Here is a 19,914-nt window from a genome sequence, read left to right as displayed (position 1 = left end):
AATGGGACTATTCCAATATAACTAAGAAAGGTGTTGCAGGGCCCCTTTAAACAAAGGATTATTCTGTAAGAAGAAAATTACGAATGTGCAACGAATTTCGAAGCACATATTTGTATGCCTCTTTATAGCTGTCTTTGTGCATAGGAAAACTATATGTTCGAAAGAACTGCTTCTCTGTTTCTTTATTTTCATTTGATGAATCCTCAGAAACAGAACTCCAATTTAACTCGTGAGAGCACTGCTTCTGGACTCACAGCGAGTCCAGTGCGCCCTCTCCTGAAACACATCAAAATCCGATTAGCCCACCGGCTGGCAGCATTACTAACATCCACGAATGCGAAGAATGTACCTTTAGCTCATGGACCATTACCGTAAAAAATAAATATTGAAGTTTTACGCTACTAAACAAATACATAGGATGGCAATGTGGCGCTGTTCACACTTATAAAACCACCTGGGTTGAATAAAGTACGCAAGTTGGATTCTGTGTAATAATATTATAATCCCTCAGAACACACAAAGTTCAACAGGAGTCGTTCTAATAACCCAAAAAACAAACATAGTACTGAATTATAATTAGTTTTATTTTCATTTCTTGGTGGGCCACAAGTTCCAACACATGCCCCCGTTTCTATTTGACAGAAGCTTTGCAGCAAAACCATTAATAACATTTTTTTAGTTATCTTTTAACGCCAGGAGACACAGACTCATGATCGTTGCGTTATTCAAGATGAACCGTATTCAAGAATTTATCATTCTGGATAATGGCGCCAACAGTACTTTATGTCAAGTTTCCCAGCAGTCTACCGCCTGCCGGAGCAATGTTATTTTTGTTGTTTGCAAGCAGTATGATGTCGACGTCTTCGAAATGCAAAAAAATGTTCAATTTCCTTTCATGTTTCGTAATCGTTTGAAGCCCACTGTTATTGCAAAAGACAGTGAAAGGACAGTTAACGCTATTACAACCTAGTTGTGATGCAAAACCAAGAATCCGGAGCTTTTCTTGTTAAGGAAGTACATAAACAAGGCCAAAGAAGAAAGGTGTGCCATAACAGACAACTGCGAGGCGTCTGTCATCAGTTAAGACTACATTATAACAATGAGAAAATTGTTGGATGACTTCCCACGTTAATACTTCGGCTATCATACTGCGGGAATTTTCCAAGCCCCTGGACCCACCGCCCTTAAAAGAGCCCAAGATAAAAGAACTCATAGTTTCGCCGCAAGCGCGATACAATGAATGCGAAAGCAACAAATTGGAATGTTATACGAAGTAAGACTAAAAGCCAACTCCTTTAGATTCGATGTCACGTAACTCTACGAAACGCTGACGTGAGGCAATGCGGCCGCTCCAGGAAGCGAAGCGGTTTCATGCTGTCTGTCGTCTCATCGCGATGTAAGCGCTGAGAGCACAGCACGTAGACGGGTATACGAGCCGTGTACTCACGCCTGTCGAGTGTTCGCAGTTGCTACCGGAGCGAATTAACAATAAACAAGTGGAAGAGCAACGTACCTTGATGCTATGAGAGAAATATAAAGAAATATGACGATTCTTCCGATCGAAAATGGCAGTCGAAAAGAAATACTAAAGTATGCGAACAAATTGAAGTAGCGCATATACTTGAAGAGGAGTACTACTTGGCTGAGTTGGTATTGCTTACTGTGCGACATTGCACCGCTGGTGAAAAGAACACATACAAGACAGGCAAGAACACGACGACATGAGCGGCACTTCCAACTGATTTATTTCCCATATGAGACTGAGTGTACATATACATGTGAGATACACATGTGCAGAATGGCCAACAGTGTCTAACCCTGCGCTGCTTTCAAACAATCTAAACTTTGAAGACCGCAGCTGTATCGACGTGTCACGCATGCATTCACCACCCAACTTAGTAATGTAAAAGGCTTCTAATACCTCACGTGCTGTCTGATGCTTGCTCTTATCCAGAATCCTAGCCTCGTGAAATCGTGGTTCGCATTTGCAGACCTCACTTTATAAACTAAGAGGTGGCTGAATCGCACGGAAGCAACTCTTTGCTCGCACGAGGCGAGTACTGCCAGCACGCATGGATATTATGGAAAGTTAAACGTAAGTCCAAAAACTGTAACGAGTTCCGAAGGTGTAGTTAATGGGTGAAATGAAGTCCTTCTCCAAACAGTATAAACAGGTTTAAAGTATCGTCGTACCATTGCACGTGAGTTAGTATTAGAAACCTTTTACATACTCAAGTTTGGTGGCGAATGCATCAGTGACACGTTGATGGAGCTGCGGTCTTCAGAGATTATATTGTTTGAGAGCTGGCTTGGTTAGGCAGTGTTATTGACCATTCTGCGAATGCCTATGTCACATGCATATGAACGCTCCGTTTCATGCTTGAAATAATTCAGTTGGAAGTGCCGCCCGTATAGTCGTGTTTGTGTCTTTGATAGTGTTGTTTTCGCCAGCGGCAGAATGTGATACAGTAAGTTAGCGCAGCCCTGCATTCCATAAACTACGAGTCCCACTGGTGCCCGCTATTTTACATGGTAGCGAAGAGCGATGGGACGGTGGGCATGAAGCAAGAGGAGTGACGCACCTGCAACCAGTTAACGTGCCACCCAGCAAGGAGTCTCGCAGTCCAACACGCGAGGGGTGAGCAGAGGTGATCAATCACTTGCGACTGTCATCCGGTGCCGCGCGCAATTCATTTGCCAGCGCCTTAGCCCCTCTTTCTCCACCTTAACGACTAAACGGCATCTTCACCTTGGCAGCAGGGCCACGTTCTTACCTCGCACCTTGATTTAACCTGTCCTGATCTGTTCACAAACGGCCGGGGAAGTCACGCGGAGAATTGCCGCCAAGAACTAAACAAACGAGTGAAAGACGGAGAAAAATAAAAATAACATACCACGAGAGAGCATAAGAACAACGCGAATGTTAATACAACACTAAGAAAGAGCGGATGGATGAAAGAAACACCAAGTTGCGAGTGTTTTGTGGCGAGCGAAAATGTCTTCTTTCTTTTCTCTTTCTTTTGTAAATTATTCCTCGTGTAATTCACGTCAATGTACGATGCGTAAAGGTCTACTAATAACGGCTATTCATAGCACAAATGAAAAATTACAAGAACAAGGGAAAAAAACTCTTTGTAGCATTTACTCACTACGATGGTAGTTCCAGAGGGCCGGGTAACAGCAAAGTCGGTGAGTCATTCCGGAGCCTGCATTATGCGGCAGTGCATAAGGGAAACAATCCGGACTAGTGTAAGAAACATGGGAAAAAAAGGGAGTATTTAGAGGAAACACAAAGAACGAAGACTTCAGCAATGGGTAGGTGGTCAGATACCCAAAAAAAGAAACTTAAACGCTGAGGACATAAGCGACGTAGGGAGCATGCTTCGGCGGGCCACAGTAGATGTGACAATGCTTTGAGGCAGCTGTCATGGCGCCGATTACGACGCAGGAGGCTCGGGTGGAAGCTCAACAGAAGATGGTTTTCTCCCGACAAGAAGTTTGGCGTCTGACAGCAGGATACAAGCCCCAAGGCAAGAATTCTTTTATTTATCGAGGCATGCCCGAAAAAAAAAAGTGCTAGTACTACATAGATGAACGTCATTCTTGGCAGGCCTCTGAGGGACAAAACTGTATTTTTGTTTATCAGCAGCTGCGCATAATATACGCCGAAAGGCGGGATGCCGGAAGTGAGTAAAGCAATCGCATCGGACCCCGTCATGCTGACAGACGTGCATAAGGAAGTAAAATAAAGATAAACCAGGCGGTGGGTTTGCAACGAAGCACGAGGAAAACAGGCATAAACTTCAAGGAGTTCTTTACGAAGAGTTTTAAATGTGAAGCTACAAAAAGTAACGTAAAATGTGAAATCTTCTTTCGAGTGTCGTATTCGCGAAAATCTCGGAGGCCATACTTTACGTTTTTGTTCAATCCCGGGTGGTGGCGCTGCAATTAACTGCGCTCGCTGTCAAATTTCTTCTACTCCACTTCATATGTTGCGTTGCTTTTCGAACCAACACGTAGCAACAGAAGCTAGTTTTAAGAAACAAAGGAAAACCAGTACAGCTATAAAAGGCGACACTAAGAATAAAAACCCACCATCTATAGCTGCGATTCGAACCCGGGCCTTTTGATTGAGAAGCCAGCATTCTACACCTGCACCACTTTGGCGAAGCCGCGCGCAACTCTTAAACGACGACACATTGCAGACTACCGATCGCAGCGCCGCAAGCGGATTGACCCTGTTTGGGCTTCACTTTTCGAAGATCGTTCCGAGCACTCCCCTTTTCTAGTACACTATACGTATGGTTTGACGTAACATCAGCACTCACGGTAGAGCACATACATCAGTATTATCGAAACGAAGTGCACTTTATGGCGCGATGACGTGAATATCGTACGTAACTTTCGTTATGCATTCATTCTGTGTCGAGCGACGCTTAGATATACCTTGCTGAATCATAGGTATACAAATGTAATCTTTATTAGACTGATATAACAACGGAGCCAACACCGGAACCACAGATGTTAATCTGACATGAGGCCTGCATCGTAGGAGTACAGATGTAGCGCTTATTTCTTTGTTAAAAATTAGATAGCGAGCACCACAAACACAACTGACGTTGCACCGACATTACGCTTGCATAGGGTGCTTTTCCAAAGCAGTTTCCAGACCTGGCAAGGCTTTATGGTAGAATACCTGATTGCCACGCAAAATGCTTGGGTTCGATTCCGGCTGGGATCCTAATTATTCTTTCCATTCGTCGAGTCAACGCTACCGATGTCGGTTTTTCTTAACGCTTTCGCATGTAAGTTACCAATGTCTGTTCTCGCCGTTCCTGGGTAGATATGAACTGTTAGTCACCTGTGGCGCATACCCTCAAACCTCGGCCCGTGGTAAACGGGTATGTGCCACACGTGCCTGGAGGAAATTGTTTGACGACGTAAGGGACAGGATTTTCACGTTAGTTATATCACGACCGGGCAGTCTTATTCGTCAAGTCTTCTTACCCTCCCATGCTAATTTTGGTCTACACCAAGTTAAGGAGGCGATCACGAGAGCACCCAGACGTAGGCGGCTAGATAGTTAGATAGATAGATAGATAGATAGATACGTAGATAGAAACGCTCAAAGTGCCAAATGTTCGCTAAGAAATGCTTCGCATTTAAAATTAGGATCCGAACAGTAATCGAACCCAAGCATTCTGCGTGGCAATCGGGTATTCTACCACAGAGCCACGCCAGGTCTATAAATTGGTTTGGAAAAACAGCCTATGCACGCGTAATGTGGGCGCAACGTAAATTGTGGTCGTGGTGCTGGCTCTCTAATTTTACAAGAAAGCAATAAGCACTACATATGTACTCCTACGATACTGGCGTCATACCAAATTGACGCCTGTGGTTCCAGTGTTGGCTCCACTTTTATAGCTGTCTAAACAACATTTCTATTACTATGATTCAGTAAGCTATATTGAAGCATTGCTCAACCCCGGAGGAGTAATTAAGTTAACGAAAGAAACCTATGACATTCCGATGAGTGCACCATAAAGTGCACTCAGTTCCGATAATATGACGTATGTACTCTAACCTGAGGTCTGACGTTACGTCTCACCATAAGTTACCCTTTAAAAGCCAGTGTTGTCGACGTGTCTGGTATGCCCACGATGTGCACACAGCTACTACACTTACAAAAAAGACGTCGATCCGCCTCGTAACGCTTGGTTCAAAGCCATAAAATTCAGCATAGAAGTACTCAAGGACTACTTCGCATGAAACCGATTCCCACAACGCGTGGGATCTGTCAATCTTTTTTTTTTCAGCACGCCTACAATGGCTGATGATGCATTAAGCAACGGAACCAATAGCGCAGGGGATTCACTATTTTATGGAAGCGTAGTTGCGTTGTTGCTACTTAGTCGACGTCAAAAAGAACACTTTAGTGTCATGGTTCTCAGTCCAATGTCTGCCAAGTAATGTACATGAATGACATCACAACTTTTAACTTACGTACAAAATTTACCACGCCATTAAATTCGCTCCCTGCTGGTTTACTGTCTGAAAGCCCACTTTGATTGTGAGATTGTTTATTTTTTTTTACATCAGCCAAAGGTAACCACCACTAAGATTGCCACGCTGAGGTTTCTAGCAGGTAATGTTACTACACAATGAACGCGTGATAGGGCTGTCTATAGTTTATTCCGCGTCCTCCGTATGAATGTGCATCCATGGGCGCATGAATCCCTCGGTGCCTCTTAATTATCATCTGACCGCGCTTGTGGGGAGCACGCATATGTTACAACAATATGGATTTATTGATCACCCCGATGTGGTGGAACAGAAAATCAGTAACTCTCTTGAGGGTTTTTCACGCGTACGTAAGTGAATGTTTGGTTGTTGCTGCTGAGCAGGGCTCCGTGAGGTAGAGGGAAAATAAAACAGGCCTTTTTTCAGAACGAAACGAAATTCTAGAGCTGTGTGATCTCGTGTCAAGCTTTGTGACTGTCGTTATATACCGGGTGTCTATATTCACGTGAACATAATTTTAGAAATCACTTTGGCTCATGTCACTGAATAACTCATTTAGCTATAATATTCGAAGACATAATCAATGAGCACCCTTAAAAATAAACATGAAGAATAACAATGGTTAACTCATCAACATTTTTTACAAATTGCTTTAAAGTATATATCGTAATAAAGATAACTGTACAAAAGCGCTCTTCATGGAATTTTGGTTTTGCATTTACGATCATGACGATTCAATGAAAGATTAGATGGTGAACTTCCGGTTAATTACCATTTACGCTGATACAATTTCAACTTAATATAACGTGGAGTTTCCGTAGTTTGGTTTTTTTCTCTTGTGTTCCTGGTTTCATGCCTCACTTTCTTGCGAAATCGACCCGCTTTTGGACCTTACTGTATAATTACAGGAAAGGGGAGAAGGGGACTAGTTAGTAATAACCGTAACCGTCCAGGGAAGATCATTTCGCGCACTAAAGTCATCCGTTTATGTGTCACTTCCCTGCGCCTCTCGGAGCATGTGTGCATAACGAAACAATGCTCGCAAAGCGGTATTTTTCTGCAGCGCTACGTTTGGTTTACACCTAAAGGATACTATTAAGTAGGTTTGTTATACGGTACAGAAGACACGGTAGCGCCCCCATGCACGTGTCGGCGTCGCAGGAGCAGTGCGGAAATGACCTGCTGCTTTTCCGAGGAACTTCATTATTCACGAAGAGGGGGGGAGGGCGAATCCTCTGCCGTAGCGCTACGCGACGCCAGAGGCGTGATCTCAAAGCTAAGGAACAGAGTCGATGAAGATTTCTTGCACGACCGACGTTGACGCGCAAGACATTACACGCACTGATTGTCAGCGCGGGTCTTCGTCTTGGGAGTCGTTTGAGACTTTCACTAAATATAGGGCACTCTGAACGCGTGCCTATTCTTCTAAACAATTTTGTTTACTTCATTCAAGTTCGCTTATTTATTGTCAACTATAGGATACACAGAGAAGAATGCTTTATATATTTGATCGCCACGTGCCCACGAGGATGCATTCAGTTTGACCTAAATTCTAAACTGAATTCACGCTTCTTTTCTTATTTCCTTTACACCATGTTGAAGATTACGCGTTGCGACGGCAGGTTAAGGACCATTTATCGAAAGGAGCAGGATGAATATCCAATGATAATTTTGTTTTCTTTCAGAACACGAAAACATGCGCAGAGACTTAGGACGATGCGCACACAGCGCTTGACGTAAGACGTAAGTAACCAATACCGTTTTGAACATAGCGCAAATTACACGACCCAAATTTTTCGGTCTGCCAGTGTCTCCGACAGAAGCACCTTGCACCGTAAGCACAACTGCAAAACAATTGAAGGACACTTTGTAAATTGAAGGACACTTTGCGGCCATTCGACTGACTATGCCATTGTGTCGGGGGAATCCACATTCTTGGGGCGTTTCTCCGAACCGCTTGCCGTGGAATCATCACCGCGCCTCTTGGGAGCCATCCGAATAACTCGACTGCTGCGAAGTGACGACTGACGATGGAGCGTTGACGCGCGCGCCACTGTGCCATCGCGTGATTGCTGAGAGAGTCTGAGGGTGAGAGGCTACAGCTGGCACTGTTCCAGGGCACAGACGGACGGACGGACGGACAGACGCGAGTATCAGACATTAAAGGCTTTCGCCTTAAAACATCGAGTATCGTTGTTTTTGATGATAGCTTCTGGGCGTGCCGGTGGCCGCATCGGAATCACCTTATATGAGAAACGCCTCGTTTTGCGCTCCGTCTATAATATTCATACCGTCCTCCGTGAGGCGCTGGAACGAAGAGGGTAATCATACTCTATGAAAGCACGGATACGCACATTCTAAGCAAAATTTAAAGCAAAGAATTGGGGGCGACCCTAATCCTTTACTTAGGTACCTGGTAGTTGCACTCCCACGTCGGCATTCATGTGCTCTGGTGTGTTCCTTGCCCTGGTGTGTTCCTTGTAGCCCTGTAAAGAAACATATGTTTCTTCGCACGGCCGAAGCGGATCTCAGAGGCCACGCCGAAAGGAGCGCGTAGTTGTGTTCTGCTCCGCCAGGTTCTGCACCAATCCCCTCTGCTCACAAGAAAACTGTTCAAACGAACTCATTCAATTACTTTCATTAGTTATCCAGACAGCTTATTTGGTCATTGTCTTAAGCAAGCATACGCTCTGATATCATGCGTATTCAATGTAACTCTTAATTTGGACCAAAACTTCCGATTTCGCACCAGTTTTACTTTTAGAAGATTCTTACTGAATATTAGAAAAACCGGAAGAAATTTGTTCTCGACCGGAAGTGCTTTGAAGAGAAGCGGGAGTGTCACTCGGTGGTCGTGCCACTGAAAAGGCTGGCTTCCTGGTCTAACCATTGCTTCATCGTCTTGCGGCTATTTCATCGACCAATCTTTAGATTATTTCTCATATATGGTCTGGCTTTATAGCTTTATAAATTGCTATCTTCAATACTTTTATGCCTGAGTCTTGCGAAGGGGCTGTTAGAAGAGCTTCGCGCCTGGCTTCCAGAACTGAGGTTCCAGGAATTGCAGTCTGAAACGTGCCATGCGTCGCGCATTAATCTTAAAGCTAATTGAGCTTCCCTCCCGGCCCCTCGCCGTCCCACATTTTTGTCCCGGAAACCCTTGCACTAACAAAGAAGGCAGCGGCGTGCACCCGCTCAATGTGCGAGTCGGATGAGGCGGCTTTGCATAAGTTTCCCGTTCCACCTGTGCCTTGAATTTGTGGCACGCTCACTCGAAACGCGTGCCTGCTGCACAGAACATAGCGACAGCTTAAGGGAGAACCTCGGCTACTGCAGCGAGACGTTATGTGCGTATGATTAACGGCAGCCACGCTATACAATTTGAGTAGCAGAAGAGCCATATGCGCCAATCCAAGGCGGAAGAAATGGAGCTTCCGGAAGCGGTTATACTGAAAACCTTTATAACCAGCGAAGCTATTTAGCAAATCCTTCCTTGTCCGACGAACGAAAAAACTATCATCATCATCAACGGGTACGCGCCACAGAAATTGGGTAAATCCTACTACTCCCCACTGGTCCACTAAAAATGAAGAAGCCAACAGTTAGCCCAACAACAAATGGCTGCGAAGCGACGGCGGCGAGGCGAAGATCCCGAGTACGTGCAACGAGAGAATACTATGCAGCGGGAAAGGCAACGGCTACTTCGAGAAAACCCCAAAGCGATCAAAGGCCTAAGCCACCGACGACGTGCCCGCAGATCTATGAGATGTGCGAATGCTTGGTTTCAACGCGAGGTTCTGTCCCTGGAGTTTGGACATCCGTGTCGTGTCTGTAACTGTGGTTTTACTAGAACCTCTCAGCGCTGACAATCAACGTAGAGACAACCTCGCATCACCTAGCTAAAGCCTAGCAAGGACATAGAAGCAACCTAGAAAAAACACATCACCTAGCTAAAGCCTAGAAACAACCTCGAAGCAACCAGATTAGTCTTCATAATCGTCCAGTTTGGCTGCGTCAAGCCTTGCGCGGCTAAGTGCAAGGTTTGCCCGTTTTTTTCTTTGTTTTAACGTTTCTCTTTAGAGCTGCTTTGTCACAGTTGGAACACGTATGCCTTAACGCATGGTGATTCCTACTTTTTGTGCAAGAATCGCAATAAAGAGCTATCGCGTTTTCAGGCAAAAAAAAATATTGTTCGAAATGCGCTTAACACGCAACACTCTGACTAGGAATAATTATTTGTTGAATTAATTTGTATTTGCGCATTACGTAAATAATGAAATAAATTATTTATTTATTTATTTATTTATTTATTTATTTATTTATTTATTTATTTATTTATTTATTCTAGGGCCAATGTATCACCCGTGCAAGAATGAATCAGGAAGTTCCGAAAAGTTAGGGCGAAAGATTTTATGCTGTGAAAGACGCAGATATGTGTTTATCGTTTATACAACCTACACACCGGAGCAGCAATACCAAACAAAAGAAAAATAAAAGGTTTCGTCCTCCATATCCTCAAGCTTAGAGATCCGCCTGAACAAACATATACTTCGCGACACAACCTACACATAAAGGCTACCCCGATGAACAAAAAGTCGTTCATATAAAGTGTCAGTGTTCATTTTTGCGCTTGTAACACAGTCCGTCACGTTGGCCATTCCGCGGCTGACCTTAATTTGAAGCCGCCTTGACCGCTCCAAGGTTTTTGAGAATAGCGAGCGCACGTCCACGGAGTAGAGAGACGACGACCGTCGTCATATTTACACAGAGAAAACAGAGCCCTGCGTCGGTTGCTATAGCTTCAATGCGCTCAGTCCATTATTAGTCAGTATTTCGATATATCGAACGGCCTGCCTTCCTCCGCGTCTGATTTGGCATTTAATTTTCGTTATTCTTAAACCACTTGCACTACCTTCGTGGTAAACTGATGATGACACTGGACGGTAGTGCGCTATTGTACCCGGAAACCCGTGACTTGAGTTTCGTTAGGCAGGTATAGTGAAGCTACCTTTACACTGCGTTTTACTTCATTGCTAAGGATTATTTCTCATTTGGTCGCCTAATAAGTTCATCGTGCTGCGAAACACACAGACAAGCACACACACGAACACGAAGGCACGTGTGCGTGTCACAAATAAAGAGCAAAAACACACGCTATATAGAGAGCATTATCGAGAAAAAGAAACGAGAGATCTGCCTGAACAAACCTGTACCTTGCGACACAACTCTGCCTGAATAGAAAGTCATCAGCAGAAACGAGGCATTAACGAGGACGAATGTGCGTTTAGAGCTCGTTAAATATGCAGGATTCCACACCACGCGTGGCCGCCCACGGGGTCCCAAGACAGCAGCGCGTGAATCTAAGCGTCTGAAGGGCAACAGCCATTCGCACGGCCTGCGAGCATATATATATATATATATATATATATATATATATATATATATATAATATAGCTAGCTCAGGAAGGGCGCTGCGCCACTCTGTACGCTGATCGCCAAAACACGAAACAACTTCCGCGTGCTGAAGTGCTAGCGAAAGAAAAAAAAACGCGAACTTATAGCCTGAATCCCGCACGAAGAGGATTTTGTTTGCACCCAAAAGCCGGGCGCGGGAACGATCACAGATGCTTTTCACTTCTCGCCATAACTTTCTGCGAGAAACATGATCGCGTGGTTATTAGTTTTTGCGTTCCTGAATCTGAACAGGCCGTAGCGCGTCCCCTTACATCCTAGCTGACAACAAAAAATGAGGCCACGCGGATAAAAGTTCGAACCCGTTCCCTGAAGGAATGATTGCGATACGCGCACACTCATGCACTTTGTTTATTTTTGTGTGCATTTTTGGAGCTTCAGTGAAAGAATGTCATAACATATTGTCTTTACCGTCCAAAAATGTTCACCAGGCGAGCAGGTGAAAATTGAGCTTAGGCTTTGTCGTATGCTAGTTTTGTTTATTTCTCAAATCGTATCAAAATAAAGTCAGGAGTCAGAAAAATCTAAGCAGGAAAAGTACCAGTGACTACAACGATGTGGCTAGAAAGGCATGAATTGTCAATCGTTTAAAATGAACTTTCGTAGTTGACCTAAACGTTGCATTGTTTAAATAAGATTCCCTTCACTGTCGCGTGATCATATTTCCTCTTTATAGAAGAGCTTACATTCCAAAGGTAGCATGAGCGTAATATTGAACATTATTGTAAAAATTGAGTCAATGCTATGCACTGTCGAAATCGGTGTAGTGGAAGCTTTGAGCGGCACTTGCCGTGCTGCGTTTAGACTAACACACTATTCCAAAGTAAAGGTTTTAAGAGGAACACGGTTAACCTTGCAATGGTATGTCTTAAATGGGGCAGACTGCCGAGACATTGGCATTGCTTTGGATTTATTTAAAGATTAAGAAGCAAAGCTCGAACACAGAGTATTTGCATGCACTTAGTTTCATTACGATAAACAAACGCTGAACTCGTTTACACCAGTGATTCACAGAATTTTTTTCAGGTGGCAAAAAATTCAGACGGAACGTTTCACAGCGTAAATTGTATACACGGAGGTTTTGACGCTGTATTTATTTATGATAAGGAGGTTGGGTGAGATGCAAAACACTAGCAATCCATGCATACATTGTTAAATCTCGCGCACGTGTTGCTATATTTGAAAAAGCTTTCTACAGGTTGCGACATAGTAAGACATTCTATATCTCGACGCTTATCTGTGGTAAGTAAAAGCAGAAATAGAAAATTCGGAAGACACGCAAAATTGCAAGTCGTTTCAGATTGCTTTGCCGAAGGCGCTTACAATGCTTTTGAATAAGTGGGTAGGTCCGCTGTGAAAATTTACACAGGGTCCGATCTTTCAGAAAACGTAGCACGTGGCAGACAAAAGAAATACATTTACTGTATCCAGTCCCACCGGAGACGTGTTTTTGCCTTAATTTGGAAATATATTACGAAATTTTTGAAAGGCATTGCAAAGTAAAATTGGGTGGCGGGCTCTTCTAGAGCGAAGCACGATGTCCTTTGCCGTACATTTCAGTTCAGCAAACGTTGTGGCCGTTGGGTTATATGGAACGCCGCCTGACAGAAGCGACAGAAGGGCGAGCTGGTGGGCATGCATGCGATTGCTGGAGAAGAAGGGAGACGCGACACCATTCAGCACGCTTCGCGTACCTCCTCTAGTCCGGTAATGTGTATGCAAACGCTACCACAAGTGAAGAAAACCAAACCACGTAAGGGCCGGGGTTTATGTGGGAAGGGAAAAGGGCAGAAAGATAACATGGAAAAGAAGTATAAAATAGAGAAGTCAAACGCGCACACCGATTGGAGTGTCTATCGCCCATGCACAGGAAGAGAATGCCCTACGGTCCTAGGATCTGCGTCTACATCCTATACGTGTCCTTCTCTTTTTAAACATCCATGCCCCGTTTCAACACACGCATATTGTTTGATTTGGTTCTTAATTTTCTTCTTTGTTTGCCAACGTGAACAGCGTTAGAAAGCTCCCTAATCGATGTACTGCCTAAAGATCGAGGTTTGCGAACAGTAAAGAAAGGATATAATTGAGGGAAAGAAAAATAAGGAAAATTATCTACTAATTCCTAACGCGAAATGCTGGCACGACTGAAGACAGGAAAGACGGCGTAATGCTTCAGAGATCTTGAGAGCTCCTAAGAATGACGTTGCTTTATCTTGCGCTGATGAACGACTTCCGCGAAAGAGGCCTGACGAAATACAATGTAAGTGGATCGATTGAGCCATTTAGTCTTCTTTGACCATAACTAGTACATGCCAGTGTGACAAGCCGCTTCTTAAGCAACACGCTTGTTGCCCAGACTCAAGAAACAGCCGAGTGCGTTCGCTCTGTGATATAGTGTAGCACTTAAAGAATCGCTTATGATGAGCATGTTATCTTTACTTCTCTGCCCTCTTATGTATACCGTAATGCAACCTAAATTTGCACGATAATGCGCGAAAACGTTTACTGGGAGACTGAGAAAAACGAATGAAGAAAAGTTTTAATGCTCGCACTAAGTTGCGCAAATCACGGGCCCGTCGCAGCTCGTGCTCCCCGTCTTCGAAATATATTGTAGCAAAACAGCCATTTGGGCTAGTTGGTAACGGTTCATATCTTAAAGCAAATAGGCGCACTATGGGAACAAGGACAAAAGGGAGGAACCGACGACACAAAGCGCACACTCGCAACTGAAGGTTTATTGAAAGAGTACACATAAATACGTTACAAAAAAAGGGGCACGTGGTGCAATTTTCCTCGCCGAAACAAAACAAAACGAGATGAGTATCCCCTTAACAGATCATGAAGGCGCATGCGTCTATACACAAAGGAAGTTCGAAGAAAACCGGACTAAAGAAAATTCAAACTGCGTGGGGAGGAGGGGGGGGCGGAGGAGAGGGGAGGGCAGACAAGTTTAATGCAGTGTGTTGATCAAATATGAATATTCTATCTCTGTTATGGCGATAGAAGGGTGGCTGACGCATCTATCCCCGCATCTCTTTATGTGAAAAGCTTCAATTAGTTCGCGCGTGGTTTTATCTCGATGCCTAGATAGAACCATCGCGTCAACGAGAAAAGGTGAGCATCCGCACGTGGTGCAGTGCTGGGACAAGTGGGCACCCTCTCTTGACGCCACGGCTCTGTTGTGCTCCTGGAGGCGAATATTTAAGCAACGGCCAGTTTGGCCAACGTATACACGGCCACATGACAGTGGTATGAGGTACACGACACATGTTGCGCATTGAACAAAGGCGAGGTGTGTTTAACCTGGCACTTCTTATTTTCTATGCACTTCGCTTTTGCTGCTATCCTTCTGTCTATTTTACCGCATACTTTATTGAGTTTATTTGGAGCCGAAAAAACAACTTGTACATCGAAACGATTAGCCACGTTTTTTAAACCATGGGACATTTTATGTATGTACGGGATCACTGCGGGTTTCGACGTGCGCAGCTTTCCATTTGCTTTTTCTCGTGCCTCCCAACCTGATTTAACGCATTTCAATAGCTTCTGGGTCACTTTGCGTGTGACTGTCTGCGGGAAACCAGCTTCTTTTAGCCTTTGTAGTTGGTGGCCGAAACTTGTCGTTATCTTGTCGGGACACGTTTTGGTTAGCGCTGCTCGCAAGCAGGACGCTGCAATTCCCATTTTCACAATTTTCGAATGTCCTGAATTAAAGTTCAGTATCGGCTTCTTTGAACGGGGAAAGTACGACCAGCATACATGGTTACCCCCAGCCATCAGCCTTAAATCTAAAAACTGTAATTGTTTGTCTTTCGGCAGTTCTACAGTGAAACTTAACCCGCGACCGTATTCTTTAAACAGTTTCAAAACAACAGAACCTTCTGTTCCAAACACCCAGGATTGACGAACACGAGAAAATCATCTACATATCTAACAATCTTTGTTGCTGCCGCTCCCAAATTTTCATTAATTTTTTTGTCGATTCCGCCCAGATAAATGCTACTGAGGACAGGGGCAACTTTAGATCCGATGCAAACACCTGTTTTTTGTCGGTAGAATTTGCCTTTCCATTCCACAAAGGTGGATTGTAAGTAAACGGACAATATTTCCAAAAAGGTGCTCACCGACAGACCACAGGAGTTACGGAACTTCATCTCGTCATTTTCATTAGTAATGCATAACCGGACACTTTTTAACAAGTCGTCGAAAGGCATTGAGTAGTAAAGATCTTCTACGTCTATGCTGAAGAACTGGCATGCGCCTGGGTTTGACAGTTTTAAAAAACTTACAAGTTCATCTGAGTTCGGGATGTTGAAGGGGTCACACACCGACAAGTCCTGTAGATGCATTTGTAGAAAAACGGAAACTTCACGCTGCCAGGTGTTTCTTTCTGTCACAATTGCACGGAAAGGGATCCCGGGCTTGTGAGTCTTTGCCACGAAGAAGATCTGCAGGTTGAGGTTCTCCGACTTTTTTACTGCTGTAGCAAGTTTTTCCAGATTGTGCTCAGAGAAAAGGACCCGATTACATCGGGCCCTTTTCTCTGTGCTAATTACTACAACGTTACTAATCCAAGTGTCCTCGCCTCCTTGATCGCTGGTTGCACCTGCCGAGCAAGAATCCTGTCGTGGCACGCAAGGTATGGTCTCTGCCCCAGCGACGTCCAGGTGCTTTGTGGCTTCATGGAACCTTCCGCGGAACACAGCAAGAGGATTTGCAAAATCCTACGAGATGAAAGCTGGAGACAAGAGCGCCACTTTAGAGACTGTCTGCGTACGACCTGCGCTTCTCATTACAAAGACGGTTCACACAGAAGGCGTATCTCGAATGGTGCAAGGTTTCAAAACAACTCACCGAGTGGTTGTGGAACAGTGTACGCCCCACGTTGCCTACACGGAAGAAAGCCAAGGCCACGGAGGCGAATGTGGTCTTCCTCGGAAACAAAAATGTTCCTGCCCAACACGAGAAAATTCTTCAACTAGGACCGAAGTTCTGCTGTGAGCCCGTGCTCAGTCCACCGGAGAAATTAGCCATGTCCAGGTCTGTGTCATGGCGCGTGTCGGAGGAGGACCGCCCAAGGTTCATCACAGAAGCTGTGGGCGTAGTCGCAAGGTCACAGGATACCCGAAGACGAACCCTAAATGTCAAAGGCCTAGTCAGCTATGCCGTAAACAATGATTTGCATTTGATGACTTCCGATAAAGAAGGCTTCTTCGTCGTGGCCCCTGAAACCGCCTTCTCACAAAAAGCGATGCAAGCCGTCACAAAAACTTCGCTCCTGTGGACGTCAAGCCTCAGAAGGTAAAAAGCGAGCATTGGCCCTGTTGCAAGAGCACAATCTGGAAAAACTTGCTACAGCAGTAAAAAAGTCGGAGAACCTCAACCTGCAGATCTTCTTCGTGGCAAAGACTCACAAGCCCGGGATCCCTTTCCGTGCAATTGTGACAGAAAGAAACACCTGGCAGCGTGAAGTTTCCGTTTTTCTACAAATGCATCTACAGGACTTGTCGGTGTGGGACCCCTTCAACATCCCGAACTCAGATGAACTTGTAAGTTTTTTAAAACTGTCAAACCCAGGCGCATGCCAGTTCTTCAGCATAGACGTAGAAGATCTTTACTACTCAATGCCTTTCGACGACTTGTTAAAAGTGTCCGGTTATGCATTACTAATGAAAATGACGAGATGAAGTTCCGTAACTCCTGTGGTCTGTCGGTGAGCACCTTTTTGGAAATATTGTCCGTTTACTTACAATCCACCTTTGTGGAATGGAAAGGCAAATTCTACCGACAAAAACAGGTGTTTGCATCGGATCTAAAGTTGCCCCTGTCCTCAGTAGCATTTATCTGGGCGGAATCGACAAAAAAATTAATGAAAATTTGGGAGCGGCAGCAACAAAGATTGTTGATATGTAGATGATTTTCTCGTGTTCGTCAATCCTGGGTGTTTGGAACAGAAGGTTTCTGTGTTTTGAAACTGTTTAAAGAATACGGTCGCGGGTTAAGTTTCACTGTAGAACTGCCGAAAGACAAACAATTACAGTTTTTAGATTTAAGGCTGATGGCTGGGGGTAACCATGTATGCTGGTCGTACTTTCCCCGTTCAAAGAAGCCGATACTGAACTTTAATTCAGGACATTCGAAAATTGTGAAATGGGAATTGCAGCGTCCTGCTTGCGAGCAGCGCTAACCAAAACGTGTCCCGACAAGATAACGACAAGTTTCGGCACCAACTACAAAGGCTAAAAGAAGCTGGTTTCCCGCAGACAGTCACCGCAAAGTGACCCAGAAGCTATTGAAATGCGTTAAATCAGGTTGGGAGGCACGAGAAAAAGCAAATGGAAAGCTGCGCACGTCGAAACCCGCAGTGATCCCGTACCTACATAAAATGTCCCATGGTTTAAAAACGTGGCTAATCGTTTCGATGTACAAGTTGTTTTTTTCGGCTCCAAATAAACTCAATAAAGTATGCGGTAAAATAGACAGAAGGATAGCAGCAAAAGCGAAGTGCATAGAAATAAGAAGTGCCAGGTTAAACACACCTCGCCTTTTGTTCAATGCGCACATGTGTCGGTGTACCTCATACCACTGTCATGTGGCCGTGTATACGTTGGCCAAACTGGCCGTTGCTTAAATATCGCCTCCAGGAGCACAACAGAGCCGTGGCGTCAAGAGAGGGTGCCCACTTGTCCCAGCACTGCACCACGTGCGGATGCTCACCTTTTCTCGTTGACGCGATGGTTCTATCTAGGCATCGAGATAAAACCACGCGCGAACTAATTGAAGCTTTTCACATAAAGAGATGCGGGGATAGATGCGTCAGCCACCCTTCTATCGCCATAACAGAGATAGAATATTCATATTTGATCAACACACTGCATTAAACTTGTCTGCCCTCCCCTCTCCTCCGCCCCCCCCCCTCCTCCCCACGCAGTTTGAATTTTCTTTAGTCCGGTTTTCTTCGAACTTCCTTGTGTATAGACGCATGCGCCTTCATGATCTGTTTAAGGGGATACTCATCTCGTTTTGTTTTGTTTCGGCGAGGAAAATTGCACCACGTGCCCCTTTTTTTGTAACGTATTTATGTGTACTCTTTCAATAAACCTTCAGTTGCGAGTGTGCGCTTTGTGTCGTCGGTTCCTCCCTTTTGTCCTTGTTCCCATAGTGCGCCTATTTGCTTTAAGATATGACCCGTCTTCGAGATGCCTGGCTTCCTTCTCGGGAGCACGCACTTTCTTAGGACGCCCCATGATTCCTAGGTCTGCTCGCATGCTCAGGTAGAGTGCCTGGACAGCCGAGTTATTAGGACGCTCGCCTTCGGATCGTGAGTGCGCGGGCTCGCATCCCGCTTCGCGAACAATTTCTTTCGCACAGAATTTTCTTTTCTTTCTTTGTTTGTTTTTTTTGTTCTCTCTCTACTTCTTTCTCTCCCTTTCGTTGATGTTCTCTCTGTCTCTCTTTTTCTTTCTGCGGTACAGTCTCTATATTTCTCTCTTTCTCATTCCTTCTGTGCTGCGCTTAACTCTCTCCCCTTCTTTTTTCCCTCCTTCTCGCCATCAAACCTCTCCTGCTTACGCTGAATTCTCTTTCCAACCCCCTTGCCACACTATATACTATACGAGGCCATGCCGTAGCGGTGAGTAGTGCGATTTGACCTAATTCTGTGGCACATACCCTTTTATAATCCTAGCTTTGCGGCAGGGACGACATAGCAGCAGGTTTAAACAGCTTCGCTGTTTATAGAACAACGGCAGGATTTTAATTTTGTGCCAGTAATAAAATAAGTGTAAGAGCACACCGTCTTTCTTTTTTCGTCTGGGGCAGAGGCAAATCAGCTATAATTACAGCTTTAAGTGTATGTAGCATTTTCACCGCAGAGCACTTAATTACTGATATCTCGTTCGAACGGCTTGCGAGTGAGTGTTTCAATTTCAGCGTCCTCTGTGTAGGCATATTTGTTTTTTTTTTACATTGTTGCTTCAAGCTTTTGCCACCCTTGTCATACGGGTAGTCTAACCCAAGGAGGTTTTAAAAAAAAAATCACAGCATATCCACGGAGTGAATGATGATGAGTGGGCGAAGCTGCGGAGGTTCATCGGTAAGCCGTGAATCTTCCGTGAATTCTGCCCAGTACATCATCACCGACGTGAGATCGGGCGCTATTATACTAAAGGTTCGATGAGAGTTATGAGGACTTGCAGCTCACTTTAATTTTACATGTACGCTGTGAATTTTCATTGTTTAGAAAACCATTGCTTCAGAAAACATCTGGGGCCGAATTCACAAAGCTCACTTACGAGCAAATTGTCGCGTAAGAGAAATTTTGTCGCGTAAGTCGATTCACGAAGCGAAAAAAACGTCGTAAGAGCCATCGTTATCACATCGGCCGCTGCGGTAAAGCGCGCTGCGACTGTCAAGGAACAT

The sequence above is a fragment of the Rhipicephalus sanguineus genome, chromosome 5, assembly GCF_013339695.2.
Source record: "Rhipicephalus sanguineus isolate Rsan-2018 chromosome 5, BIME_Rsan_1.4, whole genome shotgun sequence".
Taxonomy (NCBI): Eukaryota; Metazoa; Arthropoda; class Arachnida; order Ixodida; family Ixodidae; genus Rhipicephalus; species Rhipicephalus sanguineus.
The sequence above is the reverse complement of the archived record's forward strand: the minus strand, read 5'-3'. Positions refer to the sequence as shown.